Genomic DNA, 9265 nt, shown 5'->3' on the forward strand with positions numbered 1-9265 from the left:
CAGCCTGCAGGGCTACACACCCCGGTGGGTGCGGGCTCCGGGCTGGAGCTCTCCTTCAGCACACACACTCACTCTCTGACCGACCGAACGACCGACGGCTCCCGGCGCTCAGCCTGCAGGGCTACACCTCCCCGGTGGGTGCGGGCTCCGCGCTGGAGCTTTCCTTCAGCACTCACTGACCGACGGCTCCCGGCGCTCAGCCTGCAGGGCTACACCTCCCCGGTGGGTGCGGGCTCCGCGCTGGAGCTTTCCTTCAGCACTCACTGACCGACGGCTCCCGGCGCTCAGCCTGCAGGGCTACACCTCCCCGGTGGGTGCGGGCTCCGCGCTGGAGCTTTCCTTCAGCACTCACTGACCGACGGCTCCCGGCGCTCAGCCTGCAGGGCTACACCTCCCCGGTGGGTGCGGGCTCCGCGCTGGAGCTTTCCTTCAGCACTCACTGACCGACGGCTCCCGGCGCTCAGCCTGCAGGGCTACACCTCCCCGGTGGGTGCGGGCTCCGCGCTGGAGCTTTCCTTCAGCACTCACTGACCGACGGCTCCCGGCGCTCAGCCTGCAGGGCTACACACCCCGGTGGGTGCGGGCTCCGGGCTGGAGCTCTCCTTCAGCACACACACTCACTCTCTGACCGACCGAACGACCGACGGCTCCCGGCGCTCAGCCTGCAGGGCTACACCTCCCCGGTGGGTGCGGGCTCCGCGCTGGAGCTTTCCTTCAGCACTCACTGACCGACGGCTCCCGGCGCTCAGCCTGCAGGGCTACACCTCCCCGGTGGGTGCGGGCTCCGCGCTGGAGCTTTCCTTCAGCACTCACTGACCGACGGCTCCCGGCGCTCAGCCTGCAGGGCTACACACCCCGGTGGGTGCGGGCTCCGGGCTGGAGCTCTCCTTCAGCACACACACTCACTCTCTGACCGACCGAACGACCGACGGCTCCCGGCGCTCAGCCTGCAGGGCTACACCTCCCCGGTGGGTGCGGGCTCCGGGCTGGAGCTCTCCTTCAGCACTCACTGACCGACGGCTCCCAGCGCTCAGCCTGCAGGGCTACACCTCCCCGGTGGGTGCGGGCTCCGCGCTGGAGCTTTCCTTCAGCACTCACTGACCGACGGCTCCCGGCGCTCAGCCTGCAGGGCTACACCTCCCCGGTGGGTGCGGGCTCCGCGCTGGAGCTTTCCTTCAGCACTCACTGACCGACGGCTCCCGGCGCTCAGCCTGCAGGGCTACACCTCCCCGGTGGGTGCGGGCTCCGCGCTGGAGCTTTCCTTCAGCACTCACTGACCGACGGCTCCCGGCGCTCAGCCTGCAGGGCTACACCTCCCCGGTGGGTGCGGGCTCCGCGCTGGAGCTTTCCTTCAGCACTCACTGACCGACGGCTCCCGGCGCTCAGCCTGCAGGGCTACACCTCCCCGGTGGGTGCGGGCTCCGGGCTGGAGCTCTCCTTCAGCACTCACCGACCGACGGCTCCCGGCTCCCAGCGCTCCGTCAGCAGGAGGCCCGGGCCCGGGCTCGCTCCGGCCCCCTCGCGCCTGGTCACCCAACTCCCCTTCCATCCCTATGGGGCGGGGGGACGGGGACATCGAAAACGCTCCCATCGCCGCCGAGGCACGCTGCGGGGACTCTCCCTACCATCGCCCCATGCTTCCTTTGAAGAATATATGACGTTTTTCAATTTTCACCGACATTTGAAAATCAAAACTTCAGAACATTTCATAGTTATTCTCAATGGGTTGTCTAGGGGCACACATCTCTAAACTGGGGGAAATGCTCAAAATGATTAAAAAGAAAAACAATGCCCCCAGACCCGGGGGGCTGATAGCTGGGAGCCCCCTGAGCACAGCCCCGGTGTTAGTTTTCGGAGAAATGCCCCCGTTGATTTGTTATGATTTTTTTTCCGCCGGCCGCCTGGTCGCCCTAATGTAAAGTCAATGGGAGTGAGGAGATAGAATATTTTTCAAAGTTTTTCACTCGGCCGTCTGGTCCCCTGACTCGAAAATTTTAAAGTGCTCCCATCGGTCCCGGGATAGGGTGGCTGATAGCTGGGAGCCCCCTGAGCACTGCCCCGGTGTTAGTTTTCGGAGAAATGCCCCCGTTGATTTGTTATGATTTTTTTTCCGCCGGCCGCCTGGTCGCCCTAATGTAAAGTCAATGGGAGTGAGGAGATAGAATATTTTTCAAAGTTTTTCACTCGGCCGTCTGGTCCCCTGACTCGAAAATTTTAAAGTGCTCCCATCGGTCCCGGGATAGGGTGGCTGATAGCTGGGAGCCCCCTGAGCACTGCCCCGGTGTTAGTTTTCGGAGAAATGCCCCCGTTGATTTGTTATGATTTTTTTTCCGCCGGCCGCCTGGTCGCCCTAATGTAAAGTCAATGGGAGTGAGGAGATAGAATATTTTTCAAAGTTTTTCACTCGGCCGTCTGGTCCCCTGACTCGAAAATTTTAAAGTGCTCCCATCGGTCCCGGGATAGGGTGGCTGATAGCTGGGAGCCCCCTGAGCACAGCCCCGGTGTTAGTTTTCGGAGAAATGCCCCCGTTGATTTGTTATGATTTTTTTTCCGCCGGCCGCCTGGTCGCCCTAATGTAAAGTCAATGGGAGTGAGGAGATAGAATATTTTTCAAAGTTTTTCACTCGGCCGTCTGGTCCCCTGACTCGAAAATTTTAAAGTGCTCCCATCGGTCCCGGGATAGGGTGGCTGATAGCTGGGAGCCCCCTGAGCACTGCCCCGGTGTTAGTTTTCGGAGAAATGCCCCCGTTGATTTGTTATGATTTTTTTTCCGCCGGCCGCCTGGTCGCCCTAATGTAAAGTCAATGGGAGTGAGGAGATAGAATATTTTTCAAAGTTTTTCACTCGGCCGTCTGGTCCCCTGACTCGAAAATTTTAAAGTGCTCCCATCGGTCCCGGGATAGGGTGGCTGATAGCTGGGAGCCCCCTGAGCACTGCCCCGGTGTTAGTTTTCGGAGAAATGCCCCCGTTGATTTGTTATGATTTTTTTTCCGCCGGCCGCCTGGTCGCCCTAATGTAAAGTCAATGGGAGTGAGGAGATAGAATATTTTTCAAAGTTTTTCACTCGGCCGTCTGGTCCCCTGACTCGAAAATTTTAAAGTGCTCCCATCGGTCCCGGGATAGGGTGGCTGATAGCTGGGAGCCCCCTGAGCACTGCCCCGGTGTTAGTTTTCGGAGAAATGCCCCCGTTGATTTGTTATGATTTTTTTTCCGCCGGCCGCCTGGTCGCCCTAATGTAAAGTCAATGGGAGTGAGGAGATAGAATATTTTTCAAAGTTTTTCACTCGGCCGTCTGGTCCCCTGACTCGAAAATTTTAAAGTGCTCCCATCGGTCCCGGGATAGGGTGGCTGATAGCTGGGAGCCCCCTGAGCACTGCCCCGGTGTTAGTTTTCGGAGAAATGCCCCCGTTGATTTGTTATGATTTTTTTTCCGCCGGCCGCCTGGTCGCCCTAATGTAAAGTCAATGGGAGTGAGGAGATAGAATATTTTTCAAAGTTTTTCACTCGGCCGTCTGGTCCCCTGACTCGAAAATTTTAAAGTGCTCCCATCGGTCCCGGGATAGGGTGGCTGATAGCTGGGAGCCCCCTGAGCACTGCCCCGGTGTTAGTTTTCGGAGAAATGCCCCCGTTGATTTGTTATGATTTTTTTTCCGCCGGCCGCCTGGTCGCCCTAATGTAAAGTCAATGGGAGTGAGGAGATAGAATATTTTTCAAAGTTTTTCACTCGGCCGTCTGGTCCCCTGACTCGAAAATTTTAAAGTGCTCCCATCGGTCCCGGGATAGGGTGGCTGATAGCTGGGAGCCCCCTGAGCACTGCCCCGGTGTTAGTTTTCGGAGAAATGCCCCCGTTGATTTGTTATGATTTTTTTTCCGCCGGCCGCCTGGTCGCCCTAATGTAAAGTCAATGGGAGTGAGGAGATAGAATATTTTTCAAAGTTTTTCACTCGGCCGTCTGGTCCCCTGACTCGAAAATTTTAAAGTGCTCCCATCGGTCCCGGGATAGGGTGGCTGATAGCTGGGAGCCCCCTGAGCACTGCCCCGGTGTTAGTTTTCGGAGAAATGCCCCCGTTGATTTGTTATGATTTTTTTTCCGCCGGCCGCCTGGTCGCCCTAATGTAAAGTCAATGGGAGTGAGGAGATAGAATATTTTTCAAAGTTTTTCACTCGGCCGTCTGGTCCCCTGACTCGAAAATTTTAAAGTGCTCCCATCGGTCCCGGGATAGGGTGGCTGATAGCTGGGAGCCCCCTGAGCACTGCCCCGGTGTTAGTTTTCCGAGAAATGCCCCCGTTGATTTGTTATGATTTTTTTTCCGCCGGCCGCCTGGTCGCCCTAATGTAAAGTCAATGGGAGTGAGGAGATAGAATATTTTTCAAAGTTTTTCACTCGGCCGTCTGGTCCCCTGACTCGAAAATTTTAAAGTGCTCCCATCGGTCCCGGGATAGGGTGGCTGATAGCTGGGAGCCCCCTGAGCACTGCCCCGGTGTTAGTTTTCCGAGAAATGCCCCCGTTGATTTGTTATGATTTTTTTTCCGCCGGCCGCCTGGTCGCCCTAATGTAAAGTCAATGGGAGTGAGGAGATAGAATATTTTTCAAAGTTTTTCACTCGGCCGTCTGGTCCCCTGACTCGAAAATTTTAAAGTGCTCCCATCGGTCCCGGGATAGGGTGGCTGATAGCTGGGAGCCCCCTGAGCACTGCCCCGGTGTTAGTTTTCGGAGAAATGCCCCCGTTGATTTGTTATGATTTTTTTTCCGCCGGCCGCCTGGTCGCCCTAATGTAAAGTCAATGGGAGTGAGGAGATAGAATATTTTTCAAAGTTTTTCACTCGGCCGTCTGGTCCCCTGACTCGAAAATTTTAAAGTGCTCCCATCGGTCCCGGGATAGGGTGGCTGATAGCTGGGAGCCCCCTGAGCACTGCCCCGGTGTTAGTTTTCGGAGAAATGCCCCCGTTGATTTGTTATGATTTTTTTTCCGCCGGCCGCCTGGTCGCCCTAATGTAAAGTCAATGGGAGTGAGGAGATAGAATATTTTTCAAAGTTTTTCACTCGGCCGTCTGGTCCCCTGACTCGAAAATTTTAAAGTGCTCCCATCGGTCCCGGGATAGGGTGGCTGATAGCTGGGAGCCCCCTGAGCACTGCCCCGGTGTTAGTTTTCGGAGAAATGCCCCCGTTGATTTGTTATGATCCGTAGTTGCCGGCCGGCCGCCCGGCATTGCTCTATCGGATGGAGCGTGTGCTGGCTATGGGAGATTTAGCGATTTTCGGAACCGGCCCCGATCGCCCCCCAAACCGGGTGGCCACGAGGTGGGACCCCCCTGAGCACTGCCCCGGTGTTAGTTTTCCGAGAAATGCCCCCGTTGATTTGTTATGATCCGTAGTTGCCGGCCGGCCGCCCGGCATTGCTCTATCGGATGGAGCGTGGGCTGGCTATGGGAGATTTAGCGATTTTCGGAACCGGCCCCGATCGCCCCCCAAACCGGGTGGCCACGAGGTGGGACCCCCCTGAGCACTGCCCCGGTGTTAGTTTTCCGAGAAATGCCCCCGTTGATTTGTTATGATCCGTAGTTGCCGGCCGGCCGCCCGGCATTGCTCTATCGGATGGAGCGTGTGCTGGCTATGGGAGATTTAGCGATTTTCGGAACCGGCCCCGATCGCCCCCCAAACCGGGTGGCCACGAGGTGGGACCCCCCTGAGCACTGCCCCGGTGTTAGTTTTCCGAGAAATGCCCCCGTTGATTTGTTATGATCCGTAGTTGCCGGCCGGCCGCCCGGCATTGCTCTATCGGATGGAGCGTGGGCTGGCTATGGGAGATTTAGCGATTTTCGGAACCGGCCCCGATCGCCCCCCAAACCGGGTGGCCACGAGGTGGGACCCCCCTGAGCACTGCCCCGGTGTTAGTTTTCCGAGAAATGCCCCCGTTGATTTGTTATGATCCGTAGTTGCCGGCCGGCCGCCCGGCATTGCTCTATCGGATGGAGCGTGGGCTGGCTATGGGAGATTTAGCGATTTTCGGAACCGGCCCCGATCGCCCCCCAAACCGGGTGGCCACGAGGTGGGACCCCCCTGAGCACTGCCCCGGTGTTAGTTTTCCGAGAAATGCCCCCGTTGATTTGTTATGATCCGTAGTTGCCGGCCGGCCGCCCGGCATTGCTCTATCGGATGGAGCGTGGGCTGGCTATGGGAGATTTAGCGATTTTCGGAACCGGCCCCGATCGCCCCCCAAACCGGGTGGCCACGAGGTGGGACCCCCCTGAGCACTGCCCCGGTGTTAGTTTTCCGAGAAATGCCCCCGTTGATTTGTTATGATTATTTTTCGCCCAGGCGATGTGCCTTTTCATTTTGTTTTGCACTTTCCTTCATTCCTTGGTGCATGCTACCATCTAACGGACACATTTCGGTACTGCAGTTTGAAAGTAATTTCCCCGTCTAGGGATCTCTCAATGCCCTGGGCTGCGAAAGGAGGGCAAGGACACCCTATGTTCTCATGAGTGCAAAGCCCCCCCGGCTTCAAGGCATTCCAAAAGGAAAACCGGAGACACTGCTGCACACACACACACACACACACACACACACACACACACACACACACACACACACACACACACACAGAGAGAGAGAGAGTAGTCACACAGTGGAATAAACTCCCCAGCGATGTGGTAGAAGCTGAAAGTTGGGGAACATTGTGATGGTCTATATTTCTTGGCAGATAATAAAAGATGCTCTTATCATGCCTCCGTTGATGTGTTATGATCCATAGGTTGCCGGCCGCCCGGCATTGCTCTGATCGGATGGACCGTGGGCTGCCTATGGCAGAGTATGGGCGATTCTTCAGCCGGCCCCGATGGCCCCCCAAACCGGGTGGCCACGAGGTGGGACCCCCCTGAGCACTGCCCCGGTGTTAGTTTTCCGAGAAATGCCCCCGTTGATTTGTTACGATTATTTTTGGCCCAGGCGATGTGCCTTTTCATTTTGTTTTGCACTTTCCTTCATTCCTTGGTGCATGCTGCCATCTAACGGACACATTTCGGTACTGCAGTTTGAAAGTAATTTCCCCGTCTAGGGATCTCTCTCTCGTCTAGGGACACTGCTGTACACACACACACACACACACACAGTGAGAGAGAGGGAGAGATAGAGAGAGGGAGAGATAGAGAGAGGGAGAGATAGAGAGAGAGAGGTGGAGAGGGAGAGAGAGGTGGAGATAGAGAGATGGAGATAGAGAGAGATGGAGATAGAGAGAGATGGAGATAGAGAGAGAGATGGTGATAGAGAGATAGAGATAGAGAGAGAGAGATGGTGATAGAGAGATGGAGATAGAGAGAGAGATGGTGATAGAGAGAGAGTCGTCACACTCTGGAACAAACTCCCCAGAAGCTGAAAGTTGGGGAACATTATGATGATCTTTATTTCTTGGCAGATAATAAATGATGATCTTACAGAGGGCGACTTACAACACCAGTGCAAACATACAGCGAAGTACAAGGCATCAATCACGACAGAATCCCTTGAGTTAAAGCAGCAGATTCAGAATAACACACGTCCAAACAGACTGGAGAGGACCCTAAAACGAGCACGAGAGGTGTCGAATATGTGGCCTCCTCTCGCTTGTAAACTCTCTCGTGTTCCTGTCGATGGGGTCGGCGGCTCGGGGCAGCGGCCTAGCAGCAGCAGGCAGGCAGGCTGACCTCCAGGGCAGGCAGGCAGGCAGGCAGGGCTGGAAGGCAGGCAGGCAGACCTCCAGGGCTGGAAGGCTGACCTCCAGGGCAGGCAGGCAGGGCTGTGTGGCTGGGGAGGGCAGGCTGGCAGGCTGGTAGGCCGTGCTGCCAGGGCTGGAAGGCTGACCTCCAGGGCAGGCAGGCAGGCAGGCAGGGCTGGAAGGCAGGCAGGCAGACCTCCAGGGCTGGAAGGCTGACCTCCAGGGCAGGCAGGCAGGGCTGTGTGGCTGGGGAGGGCAGGCTGGCAGGCTGGTAGGCCGTGCTGCCAGGGCTGGAAGGCTGACCTCCAGGGCAGGCAGGCAGGCAGGCAGGGCTGGAAGGCAGGCAGGCAGACCTCCAGGGCAGGCAGGCAGACCTCCAGGGCTAACAGGCAGGCAGGCAGACCTCCAGGGCTGGATAGCAGACCTCCAGGGCAGGCAGGCAGACCTCCAGGGCAGGCAGGCAGACCTCCAGGGCTGGATAGCAGACCTCCAGGGCTAACAGGCAGACCTCCAGGGCAGGCAGGCAGACCTCCAGGGCAGGCAGTGCTGCTACCAGGGCTGGATAGCAGACCTCCAGGGCAGGCAGGCAGACCTCCAGGGCTAACAGGCTGACCTCCAGGGCTAACAGGCAGGCAGGCAGACCTCCAGGGCTGGATAGCAGACCTCCAGGGCAGGCAGTGCTGCTACCAGGGCTGGATAGCAGACCTCCAGGGCAGGCAGGCAGACCTCCAGGGCTGGATAGCAGACCTCCAGGGCAGGCAGGCAGACCTCCAGGGCTGGATAGCAGACCTCCAGGGCTAACAGGCTGACCTCCAGGGCTAACAGGCAGGCAGGCAGACCTCCAGGGCAGGCAGGCAGGCAGGCAGGCAGGCAGGCAGGCAGACCTCCAGGGCTAACAGGCAGGCAGGCAGACCTCCAGGGCTGGATAGCAGACCTCCAGGGCAGGCAGGCAGACCTCCAGGGCAGGCAGGCAGACCTCCAGGGCTGGATAGCAGACCTCCAGGGCTAACAGGCAGACCTCCAGGGCAGGCAGGCAGACCTCCAGGGCAGGCAGTGCTGCTACCAGGGCTGGATAGCAGACCTCCAGGGCAGGCAGGCAGACCTCCAGGGCTAACAGGCTGACCTCCAGGGCTAACAGGCAGGCAGGCAGACCTCCAGGGCTGGATAGCTGACCTCCAGGGCAGGCAGTGCTGCTACCAGGGCTGGATAGCAGACCTCCAGGGCTAACAGGCAGACCTCCAGGGCAGGCAGGCAGACCTCCAGGGCTAACAGGCAGGCAGGCAGACCTCCAGGGCAGGCAGGCAGACCTCCAGGGCAGGCCGGCAGACCTCCAGGGCAGGCAGTGCTGCTACCAGGGCTGGATAGCAGACCTCCAGGGCTAACAGGCAGACCTCCAGGGCTGGAAGGCAGACCTCCAGGGCTGGCAGGCTGACCTCCAGGGCAGGCAGTGCTGCTGCCAGGGCAGGCAGGCAGACCTCCAGGGCTGGATAGCAGATCTCCAGGGCAGGCAGTGCTGCTACCAGGGCTGGATAGCAGACCTCCAGGGCTAACAGGCTGACCTCCAGGGCTAA

The sequence above is a fragment of the Amia ocellicauda genome, unplaced genomic scaffold (genome assembly GCF_036373705.1).
Source record: "Amia ocellicauda isolate fAmiCal2 unplaced genomic scaffold, fAmiCal2.hap1 HAP1_SCAFFOLD_195, whole genome shotgun sequence".
In the NCBI taxonomy this organism is placed as follows: Eukaryota; Metazoa; Chordata; class Actinopteri; order Amiiformes; family Amiidae; genus Amia; species Amia ocellicauda.